Source organism: Pelophylax lessonae (assembly GCF_965119305.1).
Source record: "Pelophylax lessonae genome assembly, chromosome: 4".
In the NCBI taxonomy this organism is placed as follows: domain Eukaryota; kingdom Metazoa; phylum Chordata; class Amphibia; order Anura; family Ranidae; genus Pelophylax; species Pelophylax lessonae.
This window is the reverse complement of record NC_138771.1, coordinates 366,714,436-366,733,036: the sequence shown is the minus strand read 5'-3', so window position 1 is coordinate 366,733,036 and position 18,601 is coordinate 366,714,436. Positions and strand designations below refer to the sequence as shown.

Genomic DNA, 18,601 nt, shown 5'->3' with positions numbered 1-18,601 from the left:
GGAGAGTCCCTGCGACCGCAATCTGGCCGATTCGAGAGCCAAGCCGCTAGTTGCAGCCTCCCTGGATTCTGATGTGTCCACTGTCCCTGTTTCAATAGGTCTATCTTCAGGGGCAGAGCTATTGGTGGGGCTGCCGCCATCTGTAATAGCAATGGAAACCAGGGTCTTCGAGGCCAGAAGGGTAGTATGAGGATGGCATGTGTCCCCTCTTTTACGATTTTCAATAATGTCTTCAAAATGAGTGGAAACGGAGGGAAGATGTATACTAGTGGGAACGTCCATGGAATTGAGAATGCATCTTGTGCTATTGTGCTATCGCTTTGTGGTTCTTGAACCTTGTTACAAATTTTGGCAGCTGTGCATTCTCTGATGTTGCCATTAGATCCACGGAGGGTGTTCCCCATTCGGAGAAAATTGGTTCCAGGTAGCATCTGTTGACCGCCCACTCGCTGCTGGTGGGGAAATTCTGACTCAGCTGATCTGCAAGGATGTTCTGTCTGCCTGGAATGTAGATCGCTGTCAGGGCATCCCGGCGTGTCTCGGCCCAGACAAAAATCCTGGTTGTCAATTGCAGTAAAGAGAGGCTTCTGGTTCCTCCTTGTCAGGCTATGTAGGAGACTGCCGTTTGATTGTCCAAACTTAGTTGGACTTGGGCTCCTTGAATCAAGTCTTCGAAAGCACGCAGGGCTAGGAAGGCTGCTTGCAACTCCAGGAGATTGGAGTGTCTTGTCTCGATTGTTTGCCATCTGCCCTGAATCTGCCTGCCGAGGCAGTGGGCCCCACAGCCCCGGAGACTGGCATCCGAAGTTATTGTTATCCACTCCCCTGGGCTGAGGGGCATGCCTCGCGACAGGCTGTCCGGTGAACTCCAACATACTAGGTTCTGGCGGATTCGAGTTGGCAACCTGATCCTCTGATCTAAGGATGCGCCATCCCACTGACAAAGGAATGATGTCTGAAAAGCTCTTGCATGGAATCTTGCCCAAGGTACTGTGGGGGTCGCTTAGAAGTGTCATGCAGTCTCTTGCTGATAGTGCAGGAGCACTCATTATGCTGTCGATACAAGCCATCAGTTCGGCCACCTTGCGATTGGGTAAGAAGATCCGTCCCTTTTGTGTATCGAATATTAGGCCCAGGTACTCCATTCTTCGAGATGGTATTAATTGACTCTTTTGAGCATTCACCAGCCAACCAAAATTGGCAAGAATCTGTAATACTTGATCGCGATGTCGCGTTAATTCTGTAATTGATTGGGCTACCACCAGAATGTTGTCCAAGTAGTGGTAGATCCTTATCCCTTTTAGACTAATGTTTTCAATGGTGGCTAACAGAACCTTGGAGAAGACTCTGGGAGCCGTGCTGATTCCGAAAGGCAAACATCTGAATTGATAATGGTCTTCTCCCAAAGTGAACCTCAGATAACTCTGGTGGTGTTTGTTGATTGGAATGTGCAGATATGCATCTGCGAGATCGATTGATATCATCCAATCATCTGGCTGTATCACTGATATAATCGTATATATGGACTTCATCCTGAATCCCTGAGGTTCGATGAATAGGTTTAGCGATCTCAGGTCCAGGACTGGTCTGAGGTCTCCCGATGCCTTGGGAACCAAGAATATTGGGGAATAAACGCCTCTTCCCTGCTGTTGTGTCGGTACTGGTATGATTGCCTTTTTCTGACACAACTCTTCTACATATCCTATTAAAAATTCTTGCTTCTTTCGGTCCTGTGGCCATCTTGTCTGGACAAATATGTTCGGTGGTTTTTGCCGAAAGACTATCTTGTAGCCCGTCTTTATCATACTTTGGACCCATTGGTCCTTGACTTCGTCCGTCCATACCCTCCAAAAGGCTAACAGCCTGGCCCCCACCTGGAGGGGTCAGACGGATGCACCGTCAAAAAGACTTCTCGGCCTTCTTCGCCGTTTGCGCTGCTCGTGACTTTACACCCCTCAAAAAGGAGCTCTGCGTTCCTCTCCATTGGCCCCTTGCATATTCTCGACCAGGCCTATATGATCTTGCCTCACGCGCTCTTCTGAAATCAGGCTGTCCTGGACGGAAGGATGGTTGTCTCTTCTTTGCTCTCTGTGGTAAGAGTCCCGTCTTACCTCCCGTTACATGCTTAATTGCTTCCTCTAAGGTCTTTCCAAAAGTATCTTACCGTTAAACAGAATATTGCAAAGTGCCTGTTTTGATGCACTGTAAGCCGCCCAGTGCCGCAGACAGAGGGCTCTCTTTGCTGTCACCGAGTGCACCATAAGCCTCCCTAACAGCTTTACGAGGTCTATGGAGGCCTCCACCAGGAAGGCTGCTGTCAGATTTAATTCTTCCAAAGCTGTAACAATCCTGGCTCTCTCTACTCCTGAGTTAAGTGCGGTCTCCACATTCGTGACCCATACCTTAACGGCTCTGGAGATGGAGGCCAATGCTATGCTCGGGCGGCAGGCCATACCAGCAACCGAGTAGATCTTTTTAAGATCAGCATCCGCCCGTTGATCCATTGGGTCCCTGAAGGTTGCGAAGTCTTCTAAAGGAAGAGACATCTGCCTTGCCAAACGCTGTAGGGCTGCGTCTACCCCCGGCGGAGATTCCCAAAACTCGGCATCCACGGTCTTAAAAGGGTATAACTTAGAAAAACGATTCTGGGTGTTCGTTTTCTTCTCTGGTTTCCCACCATTCTTCTTCCAACAATTCTCGTATTTCTGTCATGAAAGGAAAAGCCGCTCCCTGCTTCTTCAGGGTCGGGAAATATCTCCTTACTTTTTCTGGTGGCTGGGAGTCTTGCTCCCATTCTATGGCTTCCTTTACCGCTGTGACATATGGTTCTATGAACTGAAAATCAAACATATGTTCCTCTAGATCCTCTGATTCCGAAGAGGTTCCTGAAGAAATTTCCAGCACTGGCGGTGATCCCTTTCTGTACTCTGGGTTACTCCCTGTTTTAGGCCTGCTTCTAGGCGTACTTGTACTAGCCACCAGGTGTATGCTATCTGCCATGGCTTCGTGGATATATTCTTTAATCTTGTTTGCCTCTGCCTCCTTGTCTGTGGCCACATCTTTAATGCACTTGGCACACAGGAGTTTTCCAGGAGCAGTAGGAGCCGTACAGGCCCAGCATAAGCCCTCTGCAGGTCGACCTTTGGACCTACTTGGCTCCATGTCTGGAGACTTACTAGCGTGCGACCTGCTCGGAGATTGAGGCGCCTGGCTAGAGCGTGGTTCAGGTGGAGGTGAACCAGATTGTTGGCGGGTCTTTTCCTTATGCGAATGCTTCTTTTTAGGGCTCTTGCTCCTAAAAGACAAACACCTTTTAAATATGGTGTATGCACTCTTTTCCCCCGTCTAGTCCCTCGTAGCCCCCTCCTACCTTTCCGGCGATCTTCGTGCCCTCTGTGGCTGTGGCGAGCTCATGCTAAAAAAGAGGAACGTAAGATAAGCCTATTTCCTCCGTTTCCCCTCACCCTAACTTTCTCTAACTTAATAACATATAGATGAAATATGTTAAATACACAGAGATAAGAAAAATAAAAAGACACGTTTTTCTAGCTCCATCTCTTTTTTTTTTTTTTTTTTTTTTCATAAAAAGATACTGCTTACCTGTATAGAAAAGACAGCACCAGCAGGTGGCAGCAGAGAGTAGACGAGCTTGAAAGGAAGAAACTGTCAAGTCTGGGAACCACTGGGTGGCAGCAGAGAGCTACTACAAGGCAGACGAGGATAGGAGAGAGAGAGTGAGAGTGAGTCATAGGAAGTAAACACAGCCATACGGAACCTAGTTATCTCTCTGCACTGACCTGCACATGGACAGAAAATGAAATGGCTCTCTGCATCGCTGCCATTGCAGCTTCCCCTCTTATGCAGGGCAGTTGCTAGTCTACACCCACCGCCCACAGCTCCACCTCCTCTGATATCACTGCCAGTGAATATATCAGCCAGGGAGAGCGGCCGGTGCATCCCTAATAGCTGCAAACAGGTGAGGGGAAACGAGCTGAGCACACCACAGCCTCTCCACCATACTCTTAGGCTCTTTAAGCCATTCATGCCCGCGGCCCCGGGACTCAGGGCGTCCAGGGTTTTAAGAGGATTTACCTCTATCAGTCTGGACCTACCAATCCCAGGAGAGGCTAAACCTGGGTGGGAAGGTTCGGCAGGGGGGGATCCATTCTCACTTGTAGCTTGCTTCAGGTGGCCTGGAGACCAAAAAAAGGAGAACAAGAGGGAATGGGAGGGCCCTCTCTTATAAGCTAGGATAAGGGTGGTCCTGAGGGTTCGCAGGAGGAGCAAACCCAGGTGTGCTGACGTGGGGCTGGCCAGGAAATATATGTATACATACATACATGCTTTAACTTATTTATACTTTTTTATTATATTATAATTTATGATTTTGTATTTCAAACTTTATCATACCCGAGATGTTATTAAGAAGAACGCACAGAAAAAAAAAAATCATATGTAAATAGTTGGTTTGGGCTGCTCATTCTTAAGAATTACATGCAAAATAATGGTAGTGCTTTCAGCACCTAAAATCCAAAAGAATCATACCGCCAGGGAGGTTAAAGGTCTTTGAAATCAGTGGGAGATTAGTCATTCATATTTACTCACAAATATACATTTACAGACAGCACTAGTGGGTCTTGTTTATATTCCCTATATATCGTGGAATGGAGTGTGAGTTCACTAGAAGAAAGAGGAGAGGAGTGAAAGTGTCTTCCTGATTGCGATCCCTAGAGGGAAAAAGCTGCATTTGACTCAATGGTAAAACATGAGTCAAATGTTGAGGTGAGCAGCTTGTAAGCACAGCAGAAGCACATACTAGCACTTTGTTTGTAGATCCTATGCACCAGCACTTTATTGATGGTTAAGGCACGGCATTGTGAATTGCACTAAAGGACAATATTCTAATTATTTTGGTTCACATGGACTTTTGAATCACTTACTTATTTATTTGGATATTTTTTTACACATACAGTATGTATGCAATATTGACTATTTATTTATTAGCACACAAAGAGTGTCTTTTTATGCTCCTTAAAATCAATTTAGAGTGAAGCCCCATTTCTTGGATTTGCACTATTACCTTTTAAATATGTTTTTATATTTTTTTATGATTTGATTAACACCGATGTTCATCTATTTATTTATTTATTGTAATATTGCACTTTATAAGAAATTGTAAAGGGAAATAACTGCGCTAAGGTGAACAAAAAATCAGAAAAGCAGCGACTTCAAGTGCGACCACACCCTAAATAACATATAGAAAAAATAAGTCGCGCTGCGTGATGTGGGTAAACAAATGAATGTCCAAACAAATGAGTGTCCCAAATATCAAGTTGGACGACGTTGGAAACAAAGAGTAACTCCACAGTCTCTTTAGGAAATGCGCTTACCAGATAGCCATTAAAAATCAGCAAGATTCATGAGCCAAGGTGCAGTCACAGATCTGGGAGATTGGAGTAATCAGAGTCCTCAACGAATGGTGTAAGTGGTGTACATAAAAAAGAAAAACTTGCATAGTGTGATACCGTACAAATAATGATCAAATCATAAGTTCCACCACCAAGGGAAATCCCTTATCAATTGTGCAGCAGCTCACCAAATAGAAGAAAATAGTGATCAGTGAAACCAAGTATCAGGGAGCGAAAAAAAAAGGGAGGAACCTCCACCAATTGCAAAGCCTCTTACCGGAATTAACAAAAGGTGCAAACAAAGTCAATCCAAAGAGAACCAATAAGCCAAAAGAATCACTCAGGTGGCACTGCAAGCCTCTTACCAGAAGAAAAATAGTCTGTGCAGTATGATCTCTTTATCGCATTCCCTTCACAGGTGTAGCTTCATGACCAACGGCATCAGTAATATTCACTGTAAACTCAGTGCCAGAGTATATTGCACCAGCCAGAGTAAAAGAGAAAAGCCCCAATAGTGTAATAAAGTCTGGACAAATTTATTGGATAAAAGAAATAAACTTACAAACAAAAGTGGATAAAATCGTGTGGGATGGAAGGCCGCCGGCCGGACGGCAAAGCACATCCGTTCCTGGGATAACTTCCGGGATGACGTCAGCATTTTTATTTTTTCTATACTTTATAAGAAATATCAATTATATGGTTTGAATTAGCACATTTATATGTTTTTGGCACTGCATTCAATTTTTGTTAATTCATATATATACTCAACATTAGAATAATTGCTACCCAGATCTTTAAAACCTAAACTTTTTTATTGAAGCATTCAATGGTTTACAGAGACCACGCATTTAAGGAAAGAGACTCCAAACTGTGTACATTCGCATATGACACTGAATGGAGTGTGTATCCTACAAACAGCTCTACAATGTATAAATAAAATCGAGAAGATTATTGTTTGGCTTAGGGGAATGGAAGTGTCCTCCAATATCAGGGTTCATCTATATGTAGACAGTATGTGTACATATAGTTGTCTTTTGGAGTAGATTGCATCAAAAAGGAGCTACAGACAGTCAGGTCCATAAATATTGGGACATCAACACAATTCTAATCTATTTGGCTCTATACACCACCACAATGGATTTGAAATGAAACAAACAAGATGTACTTTAACTGCAAAGTTTCAGCTTTAATTTGAGGCTATTTACATCCAATTCAGGTGAAAGATTTAGGAATTAAAACAGTTTGTATATGTGCCTCCCACTTTTTAAGGGACCAAAAGTAGTGGGACAATTGGCTGCTCAGCTGTTCCATGGCCAGGTGTGTGTTATTCCCTCATTATTCAATTTACAAGGAGCAGATAAAAGGTCCAGAGTTAATTTCAAGTGTGCTATTTGCATTTGGAATCTGTTGCTGTTAACTCTCAATATGAGATCCAAAGAGCTGTCACTATCAGTGAAGCAAGCCATCATTAGGCTGAAAAAAACAAAACAAACCCATCAGAGAGATAGAAAAAACATTAGGTGTGGCCAAATCAACTGTTTGGAACATCCTTAAAAAGAAAGAACGCACCGGTGAGCTCAGCAACACCAAAAGACCACGGAAAACAACTGTGGTGGATGACCGAAGAATTATTTTCCCTGTTGAAGAAAACACCCTTCACAACAGTTGGCCAGATCAAGAATCAAGAGAAGACTTCACCAGAGTGAATACCAAGGGTTCACCACAAGATGTAAACTATTGGTGAGCCTCGAAAACAGGAAGGCAAGATTAGAGTTTGCCAAACAACATCTAAACAAGCCTTCGCAGTTCTGGAACAACATCCTATGGACAGATGAGACCAAGATCAACTTGTACCAACGTGATGGGAAGAGAAGGGTATGGAGAAGGAAAGGAACTGCTCATGATCCAAAGCATACCACATCATCAGTGAAGCATGGTGGTGGTAGTTTCATGGCGTGGGCATTTTTGGCTGCTAATGGAACTGGTTCTCTTTTATTTATTAATGATGTGGCTGCTGACAAAAGCAGCAGGATGAATTCTGAAGTGTTTCGGGCAATATTATCTGCTCATATTCAGCCAAATGTTTCAGAACTCATTGGACGGCGCTTCACAGTGCAGATGGACAATGACCCGAAGCATACTGTGAAAGCAACCAAAGAGTTTTTTAAGGGAAAGAAGTGGAATGTTATGCAATGGCCAAGTCAATCACCTGACCTGAATCCGATTGAGCATGCATTTCACTGGTTGAAGACAAAACTGAAGGGAAAATGCCCCAAGAACAAGCAGGAACTGAAGACAGTTGCAGTAGAGGCCTGGCAGAGTCTCACCAGGGATGAAACCCAGCGTCTGGTGATGTCTATGCGTTCCAGACTTCAGGCTGTAACTGACTGCAAAGGAAAAGTGAAAGTTTGATTTATGATTGTTAATCTGTGCCATTACTTTTGGTCCCTTAAAAAGTGGGAGGCACATATACAAACTGTTGTAATTTCTACACCGTTCACCTGATTTGGATGTAAATACCCTCAAATTAAAGCTGAAAGTCTGCAGTTAAAGCGCATCTTGTTTGTTTCAATTCAAATCCATTGTGGTGGTGTATAGAGCCAAAAAGATTAGAATTGTGTCAATGTCCAAATATTTATGGACCTGACTGTATTTAAACAGGTAGCACGAGTCCACACAACAGGTCTGGTTTAAAACAAGCTGCAACCAGATTTAGGCCCCATGCACACAGGACGTTTTTGCAGCTGCTGTTAGCAGCGTCAGACGTTTTTTTTTTTTTTTTTGCAGCTGCAGAACGCCTATTCATGTTATTCTATTGCCTCATGCACACATAGAGCTTTTAGGAGCTCCAAGTGGCATAGGCGTTTAAAAGCTGCAAAAAAACCCCAGGACCAGTGCGTTCTGGAGCTGCAGCATCAAGCTGTAAAAACGTTTGACGCTGCTGAAGGCTGAATATCGTTGCTTAACGTGCGTTAAGCCACGTTATACATTTTTTTTTCCATTCAAAATCAATGGTTCCGTATGGGAGCCTATTGATTTGAATGGAAGGCGCATCGCAAGTCCGAACAGGATGATGAATCTTGAGGGGGAACTCCACGCCAAAATGGGAAAAAAATGGCGTGGGGGTCCCTCCCAGGTTCCAAACCAGGCCCTTCGGGTCTGGTATGGATTTTGAGGGTAGCCCCATGCCGAAAAAAACAGAGTGGGGGTCCCCCCAAAATCCATACCAGACCCTTATCCGAGTATGCAACCCGGCAGGCCAGGAAAGGGGAGGGGACGAGCGAGCGACCCCCCCCCCCGGACCATACCAGGCCACACAGCCTCAACATGGGGGGTGTGGGTTCTTTGGGGCAGGGGGGGCTCTGTGACATAAGGGGCCTCCTGATGACGTCACTGGGAGGCCACGCCCCTAATGGATATATAATAGGCTGCATAGACCGGCATAATCACCGGAGACAGCGTCAGAGGAGGACCGGAGGAAGAAGAAGACCAGAGCAGAGAGCAGCCTAAAAACATCAAAAGAGGATAAATATAACCAATCAAAATTACGAGGTTTGTATACCAATGCCAGAAGCCTGGCCAACAAGATGGGAGAGCTGGAGCTGCTGATATTTGAGGAGGACTTAGATTTTGTGGGGATAACTGAGACTTGGTTTGACAGCTCTCATGACTGGATGGCGTCCATTCAGGGGTATTCCCTTTATCGCAGAGATAGAGAAAGTAAAAAAGGGGGAGGGGTATGTTTGTATATTAAGAACAGTATACAGGTAAATATGAGGGATGATATTAATAATGGAGCTATGGACGAGGCAGAATCCCTATGGGTAGAGCTTCAAAGGGAAGGCACGGCGGGGAAGGTAATATTGGGCGTATGCTATAGGCCCCCCAACCAGAGGGAGGAGGGTGAGGCGGACCTCATGTTACAGATAGGATTGGTAGCAAGGATGGGAAATGTCATTATAATGGGGGACTTTAATTATCCAGATATAGACTGGGCAGAAGGAACCGCACACTCAGCCAAGGCTCGGCAGTTCCTAAATGTTTTGCAGGACAATTTCATGGGTCAGATGGTGAATGCACCGACAAGAAGCAATGCGGTACTTGACCTACTGATTACCAACAATACAGACCTGATCACGGATATAGAAATACGGGACAACTTAGGGAACAGTGACCATAGGTCAATTGGTTTCAGTATTAATTACAGTAATAGGAAACACAAGGGTAATATAAGGACGCTGAATTTCACAAGAGCCAATTTCCCTAAACTGCGCTCGCTGCTAGAAAATATCAAATGGGATAGAACCCTGGGAACAAAGAACACGGAGGAAAAATGGGAGTGCTTCAAGAGCATACTTAACAAGGGAGTGGGCCAGTGCATTCCACAGGGAAATAAATTTAAAAGAGCAAAACTAAACCCTGGGTGGCTAAACTCCAACATTAAAATGTATATTAGAGCTAAAGAAAAGGCCTTCAAAAAATACAAGACTGAGGGGTCATTGGCAGCATTTAAGCACTACAAAGAGTGTAATAAGAAATGTAAAGATGAAATCAGGGCGGCTAAAATAGAACACGAGAGACATATAGCGGAGGAGAGCAAAAAGAACCCCAAGAAGTTCTTTAAGTATATAAACAGTAAGAAAGCCAGGCCAGAGCACATTGGCCCCATAAAAGATGATAAAGGAAAAATGGCCACTGAGGACAGAGAAAAGGCGGAAGTGTTAAATAATTTCTTTTCTTCAGTCTTCACAAAGGAATCGGGGGGCTACACGAAACCCGCTTGTAAGGCCGAACTAAATAATACACCTCAGGAAGTGCCGCCATGGCTAACAGAGGATAGACTTAGAGCTAAACTAGAGAAACTTAACATAAATAAATCCCCGGGACCGGATGGCTTGCACCCGAGGGTTCTTAATGAGCTCAGCCAGGTGATTGCCAGACCATTATTCTTGATCTTTAAGGATAGTTTACAGACGGGTATGGTGCCAGCTGATTGGAAAAAAGCCAACGTGGTACCAATATTTAAAAAGGGGCCGAGATATATCCCGGGTAACTATAGGCCGGTCAGCCTAACATCAGTAGTCTGCAAAATTTTGGAGGGGATGATAAGGGACCACATACAAGACTTTAGTAATGAAAATGGTATTATAAGTAGAAATCAGCATGGATTCATGAAAAATCGTTCGTGCCAAACCAATCTGTTAACCTTCTACGATGAAGTGAGCTGCCACCTAGATAAAGGTAAGCCTGTGGATGTGGTGTATCTGGACTTCGCAAAGGCCTTTGACACCGTTCCTCACAAACGCTTACTGTACAAACTAAGGAAGGTAGGTATGGATCATAAGGTGAGTACCTGGATAGAGACCTGGCTCCAGGGGAGAGTCCAGAGGGTGGTGATTAATGGGGAGTACTCGGATTGGGCGGGTGTGGAAAGTGGGGTCCCCCAGGGTTCTGTCCTGGGACCAATCCTGTTTAATTTATTCATAAATGATCTAGAGGAGGGGATATCTAGTACAATCTCAGTATTTGCAGATGATACTAAATTAGGCATGCCAATATCTTCTATGCAGGATGTGGAAATCTTGCAAGCAGACCTGAACAAAATAACGGGGTGGGCAACCACATGGCAGATGAGGTTTAATGTAGAAAAATGTAAAGTAATGCACTTGGGTGCCAGAAACCAGAAAGCAAGCTATTCACTAGGGGGTGAACCTCTGGGTGAGTCTAGGATGGAAAAGGACTTGGGGGTACTGGTAGACAACAGGCTTGGCAGTGGCATGCAATGCCAAGCCACCGCAAGCAAAGCCAACAGAATACTGGGATGTATAAAAAGGGGGATTCACTCCAGAAATAAAGAGATTATTCTCCCGCTCTACAAGACTCTGGTCCGGCCACATCTGGAGTATGCTGTCCAGTTCTGGGCACCGGTCCGCAGGAAGGATGTGCTGGAACTGGAGAAAGTCCAGAGGAGGGCAACAAAAATAATTAGGGGAATGGAGGACATCGGCTATGAGGAAAGACTACAAGCACTGAACCTATTCTCTCTGGAGAAGAGACGATTGAGGGGGGATATGATATCAATGTACAAATACTGTACTGGCGACCCTAGCATAAGGAACAAACTATTCAGAGAAAGGGAATACAATAAGACACGTGGCCACTCACTAAAACTTGAGGAAAGGCGGTTTAACCTTAAAGTGCGTAAGGGGTTCTTCACTGTAAGAGCGGTAAGGATGTGGAATTCTCTTCCACAAGCAGTCGTATCAGCGGGGAGCATAGATAGTTTCAAAAAACTATTAGATGTACACCTTAAAGACCACAACATACAGGGGTACACAATGTACGGTTAAAAGCAAACACACACGCATCATGGGTTGAACTGGATGGACTTGTGTCTTTTTTCAACCTCACTAACTATGTAACTATGTAACTAAGAGGAAGAAGAAGAGGATGAAGACCGGATGAAGATTTTTAGTAAACTTTTCAAAACGTCTCCTGTCATTATTTACATACACTGCCTTTTATGGGGTGTATGGGTAGGGGGTACAATGTACCCCCTACCCATTCACATAGGGAGGGGGTCCGGGATCTTTTATGGGGTGTATGGGTAGGGGGTACAATGTACCCCCTACCCATTCACATAGGGAGGGGGTCCGGGATCTGAGGAGCCCCCTTGTTAAAGAGGGCTTCCAGATTCTGATAAGCCCCCTGCCCGCAGACCCCCACAACCACCGGCCAGGGTTGTCAGGAAGAGGCCCTTGGGGGCAAGGTGCTTTGGGGTGGGGGGTGCAGAGCCCCCCTTGCCCCAAAGTACCCACACCCCCCATGCACCCACACCCCCCATGTTGAGGGCGTGTGGCCTGGTATGGTCCAGGGGGGGTGGGGCCTCTCGCTCATCCCCTCCCCTTTCCTTGCCTGCTGGGCTGCATGCTCGGATAAGGGTCTGGTATGGATTTTGGGGGGGACCCCACACCATTTTTTCGGCATGGGGCTACCCTCAAAATCCATACCAAACCCGAAGGGCCTGGTTTGGAACCTGGGGGGGGGGGCCCCTACGCTGTTTTTTTCCCATTTTGGCATGGAGTTCCCCCTCAAGATTCTCACAGTGCAAGTCGCACCGCAAGTCGGATCATCCTGATCCGACTTGTGATGCGACTTCCATTCAAAAATAGGGTTTCCATCCTTTCCGGATTTAATGGACAGGATCGGATCGGATTCAGCAGATATGTCTCCGCTGACATCCGCTGCCCCATAGAGATGCATGGGGCATCCGTTCAGATCCGCCTAAAAAACTGACAGGCGGATCTGAATGGTCCGCATGTGTGAAAGGGGCCTTAAGCAGAAGTGACAAGAAATGGCTGTGACACTTTATAGTTGATAAACCATAACAAACATATCATTAACCACTTTAAGACCGGAAGATTTTCCTGCTTAATGACTTATTTTGCGGTTCAGCACTGTATTACTTTAATGGACAATTGCGCGGTCGTGGGACGCTGTACCCAAATAAACATTTTTTCTCCACAAATAGAGCTTTCTTTTGGTGGTATTTGATCACCTGTGTGATTTTTTATTTTTGAGTTATTTCGACAATTTTGAAAAAAAAATAAAACAATATTTTTCACATTCTGCTATATAACATTACCAAAAAAAAATGTAAAAATCAAATTTTTTTAACATTTTAGGCCATTTTTTTTACTAGTAATGCCGTCAATCTGCAATTTTTAGCGGGTCTGCAACATTGCGGATGACAGATCAGACCCTAACTGACATTTTTGACACTTTTGGGGGTACCAGTGACATTACTACAGTAATCAGTGCTAAAAAATATGCACTGTTACTGTAATAATGCCATTGGCAGGGAAGTGGTTAACAGTGTTGGTGATCAAGGGGTTAAATGTGACCCTAGGGGAGTGATTCTAACTGTGGGGGCGTGGCTTGTGAGATGACCATAGAGACATGCGATCTTATATAGCAGGATCACATAGTCTCTGTGATCATCTCAGAGTCTCCTGAGAGCGAGCAACGTAGAGCTACGTCGCTTTGCCCAGGAACGGCTGCCTGCCACAGTAAATCTGCGGTGGGCAATCGTCAAGTGGTTAAATCATTAATGCATTTAACAGAATACAAGACAAAGCAAACCATGTAATATCTTACCTTATACACTGAATGTAGTAAATAACACAAATATTTATATTCACCTTTTACCAGACATGGGAGTAAGTCACACATGTGCAAGTCACAAGCAAGTCTCAAGTCTTAACCTTCAAGTCTTAAGCAAGTCCCAAGTTACTGTGGCGAAAAGCAAGCAAGTCAAGTCGAGTCCCTGCTAGAAGTCAAGCAAGTCAAGTCAAGTCATTTATTTTGGTCAAGTCACAAATCAAGTCAAAATACTGATCTACCCCAATTTTCACCTTTAAATCACCTTTAAATTTGTTTTATTTTCAACATTAACAAAACTGCTTAGTGCTTTTTTCTTGGCAAATTAAAGAAACACTTTGAATGCCCAAACAGCTCAAAATCCTTTGTCCGGTCATGTTTCAACACTACAGTCAAGTATTTCCATTGTTAAACAGCCAGTGTCCTAAAAATCAGAACACACTGAGGTGTTTTAAGTGAATGTGGTGTCAGAAACATAACAGGCACATTAATTTTGCTTTAACACATCTTTTTTTTTATTGAATTTTTATTGAGTTTTGCAAAAGACAATAACAACAATGGAAAACAGGAAAGGGTACACAACATGGGTACACGCAAGTATACAAGAGCATACAATATCAGAGAAGTGATGATTCATACAGTCTATCCAATTAGAGAAATACAGTTTCAGTGAATATTCTTAGGTGACCATGACTGCCAGGCTGTCTTAAAGGAGGTTGATGTGCCTGATCTGTTAGCTATGAGTCTTTAATGCTCGTATGTGAGATTGACATATTGGACTACTTCTGAGAGGGAGGGGGTGTCTGTCATCTTCCACTTTCTAGTTATTAGGACTCTGGCAGCCAGGAAGATATGGGCCACCACAGTCCTCTATTGGAGAGGGAAATCGTCTATGGTAAGGTTCAAGAGGGCTAGTGCTGGGTCTGGAGAGGTGAGGATACCTGTGGTCGATGAGACAAGTTTGTATATTTGGTGCCAGAAACTCGTGAGACTTTTACATGCCCAGAGTATATGGAGGAGGCTACCTACTTGTCCACAGTCTCTCCAACAGAATGGCGAGTGGGAGGGATAGAATGAGTTGAGTTTGTAAGGGGTCAAGTCCCATCTGGAAAGAACTTTGTAGGAGAGTTCCCAATGGTTTGCGCAGTGAGAAATAGAGTGCATGTGGAGAATCGCCTGCTGCCATTCAAAGGATCTGTGTAACTCCGATTCCCATTTTCATATGGGTGCAATTTTAGTAAATAATGTTTTGTGTTGGAGTGTGTTGTAAAATAACGAGGTCCCTTTGGATGCTGTTGAACCTTTTGTGAAGAATTGCCATAGTTTGGGTTGGATTTTAATAGTCGGCACGGGGTGCTTTTTAATAAAACAGGCAATATGGAGGTGTGTATATGCCTCGGAGGGGGGGGGGAGCCATACAGAGTCTAGAGATTTTAGTGATGTGGCTTGTCTAGGATTTCATCAAGCCAGGCCACTGGCATTGCAGTTTACTTGTCGGCAGAACCACTGGCATCAGGGCCTTATATCACTGAGCTCTGTCCAACACCAAGAACAGCATCTGTGGAGTTACAAGAAACTTCTACAGCAGAAGCGCTGACAACTGGACAGAGGGTCCAAGACCTCTGCCCTACATCTGTGGTAGTTCTGGAGGCCCAGGGTGAAAAGGTGGCGGTCCCTTCCCAGCAGCAGAGTGTATCCCAGAATGATGACACCAACCCAGCAGAAGGGCTGGCAACAGAGCAGAGCACTGCTCTGCTGATCTCTGCCCTCTACTTACAAAGGATGGATTTCCTGAGCAGGTGGATGAGACTACAATCTCCACCTGTATACCCCAGGGATGCTGGGCAGTCAGCCCAGATCCCCAACAGCATGAGGGAGTGAGCCCAGCCACCCTGTCTTCTCTCCAGCAGCTGAAAGGACTCCAGGGAGAAGGGCCAGTCCATGCTTCTTCCCTACAGTGGGTATGTTCTACGAGAGAGGCAGAGGCAGAGGTTGGCTGGGTGAGTATTGCTCCCTTTGGGACAATTTGCTTGGGGTACTGTGTGGGTATTGACATTGGGGGGCTGGAACTACAGATTACCTTCAAAGTCAACCCGTTTGGGGTCCCCTCCTGTGTTAGTCTCCTTCCGGAAGGGGAGAGATGTGACGGGAGTCACTTTGGTTGGGGGGCCCGTGGACCCTGGGGACACAGGGTGACCAAAAAGCCCAGTCTGGCCTGCCCAAACCAGACTTCCACACACTGATTGGCTATGAGAGCTCCATGCGCCCTGCCGGGACAAACCTACAAACTATGTGGAATTTTGTCAAGGAAGCTGCAGTGATTGATTGACACTTTAGGACTTGTTACCCGACTAACTCAGGCACAGACCGATTGGAGGTCTGGTACCTGGTTCGTCTACCTTTGGGGGGAAGATAGTGACCGACCTACTTCTAAGGTGTATAAAAGTCTGTTTCTTTTTTAATAAAGGAGTTAGTTGTTTCCAGACACATACAAGCTGTAAGGCTAGTTTTGTTTGACGGCGGCTGGGATTTGATATCTATGTTCATGACTGCGAGGAAGCCGTATACTGACGGAAGACCACAAGTACAGCGTGGGTCTGAGGTTCCGTCACAAAAGGGCACCGTAGTTGTCCGCGAACGCGTTGGTGATGTCTTGTGGGTTAAATAACTCGGTCTTGGAGAATGGGTAAAAAAATAAATGGGATTTTGGCCTTGGAGTTGCGTAGTTTCAGTTTGGACGCCAGAAATTTGCCTGCTTTGTTGTGAAGATGATAATAGTTAAGCTTAAGGGAACGTAACATGTTGTTGTGATCCTGAATTAGTAGTGACCTCAAGTTCGCCCTTAGTTGTGTCAGTCGGTCCGATCATTGTGGTGTAGTGTCAGTTTTGTTATGCAATTCTAGCATGTGGATTTTGCTAAGGATGGAGGATAGGGTTTGTTGGTGTTTTCTCTTTTCCCTGGCACTCAATTGTATTAGAATATCCCTCATATATGCTTTGTGGGCACTCCAGAGGGTGACATCTAGACATCCTGGGTGTCGTTATCCGAGACAAAATGTTCTAAGTGTTGTTTCAAAAATTTGGCAAGTTCTGGGTCCTGAACCACTCTATTGTTACACCTCCATATACGGGTGGAGGGATGAGTGGGGCCAAGATTCAGAACATTTGCGACAGCCGCATGGTCTGACCAGGCGATGTCTTGGATGTCAACAGATGTCACCCGCTGGAGAAGCCCTTTATCTGACAAGATCAGATCAATTCTAGAGTACGTTCTATGCCTGTAAGAGAAGTACGTGAAATGTCGTTAGCATGCAAACATCTCCAAATGCCATAGAGATCTGAAGTGTGCAGAAGGCCACGCAATGAGAGAGCACGGCCCTTGCACCTCACGAATGAGTCCATGACAGGGTCGGGAACTACATTAAAGTCCCCCCAGAGTATCAAGCTCCCCTTGCGGACCCCAGATACCTTCTTGAAGAGGGATCGTAAAAATCTCAGCGGGTGAGCAGTGGGAGCATAGAAAGATACCACAGTCATCAGCACTTTTTCAATAGAACAAATGAGGATGATAAATCTACCATCTTCTTCGATGTAGGAGTCATGTAGTTCAAAGTCAACAGAATCCCTGATAGCCAGAAGAGCAAAACGTTTTTTAACAGCAGCAGATGATAGAAAGACATGATGGTAGGCTGGGTGTTTGAGAACGGCGTAGCGTCTCTTTGAAAGTGAGTTTCTTAAACAGTCAGGATGTCAACCTGTGGTTTCCCGGATTTCTTCCACATAGTCCACTGCTTAGCCGGATAGTTAAGGCAGTTGGCATTCAAAGTCAGGAATTTAAGTCCCATTTGTGTTCCAGTATCGGGAAGATATTGTTGTCTGTGGATACGTCGTAAAGGAGGCTAAGCGTGGGATGTGATCTTCTGGAAAGCGGAAATGAATTGTTTCTGGAGATACGGTGACAGACATGGAAGAAGGTGGTGTCATGGTCAATAGACAGAGTATTGTAGCAGTACAACTGGACCACACTTTGTGTGTACTCCAACGTAGAGGAAGAAATGGTGTTGTGTAACCCAAAACGAACTAGGGGGAGGATAAAGAGTGGTTCCAAACATGAAACCTAAAAAGGAGAAGACCCCAAAAACATAGGGCTTCGGGCAGCCGGAGCTGTGACATTGCAAGGGGGTGGTGGAGCAGAGCGCTCAAGAAAGGAAGAAAAAGCAAAGTAAAATAATTGAAGCTTGGTGGGGACCAGGGTTCCAGGCAGAATTGATCCGGGTTGTTGTAGGCGTTCCGGTCGCATTGCTGGACAGGTGTTGTGTCAGGGAGGGCCGGGCGGAGGCGGTGGTGGTGGAATAATATTCCAGGAGGTGAGAAGGGCAACTCCTTCCTCTAAGGAACGTACTGTGGAGGTGACCCCATCATGAGAGATGATTAAAGTGGCTAGATATTTTCATTTGTATGGTATAGTGTGGTTGCGGAGGACTTTAGTCACTGTGGCTAGATTTTGGCGTTGTTGCATAGTATGCTGGGAATAATACGGAAAAATTTGAACATTTCTTGCTTCATCTGGTAGAGAGTCATGTTTTCTGAAGGTGTCCAGGAGTTTCTCTTTAACTTGGAAAAAATGGATTCTCATAAGTACATCTCTAGGGGCATCTTTAGGGATATGAGAGGGTTTTGGGATACGGTGGATACGATAAATGGTCAAATCTGCTTGTGTCAGATTGGGAATTGCTGCTTGAAAGATGTCTTTAACAAAGTGAGGTAGTTGAGCCAGACTCACGCTTTCTGGGATGCCCCTCACTTTGAGGTTGTTTCAACGGGATCGGTTTTCCAAGTCAGCAATTTTTGTTTTGAGCCACTGAATTTCGTCAGTATGGTCAGCATGAGCATCCACCATTGCATTAAATGATTGGGCACAGGCAGAAAGCTGCTCTTCTACTTGTGTCATTCTGGTATCCAATACACGGACTTCCTCTCTGCAGTGTTTAATACCTTGCCAAAGATCAGCATGCAGCAACGTTTTCATTGAC

At 45.0% G+C, this 18,601-nt stretch overlaps 1 pseudogene across 1 annotated transcript; it reads right to left on the bottom strand.

The window, feature by feature from the left end:
* Positions 1-1,899: 1,899 nt before the first annotated feature.
* LOC309552662 lies at positions 1,900-17,552 on the bottom strand (annotated as a pseudogene). Its single transcript has 4 exons — positions 17,455-17,552; positions 16,954-17,193; positions 16,757-16,846; positions 1,900-3,295 (listed from the first exon to the last, which is right to left on the bottom strand). The product of its transcript is annotated as an uncharacterized misc_RNA (transcript).
* Between the last annotated feature and the right edge of the window lie 1,049 nt (positions 17,553-18,601).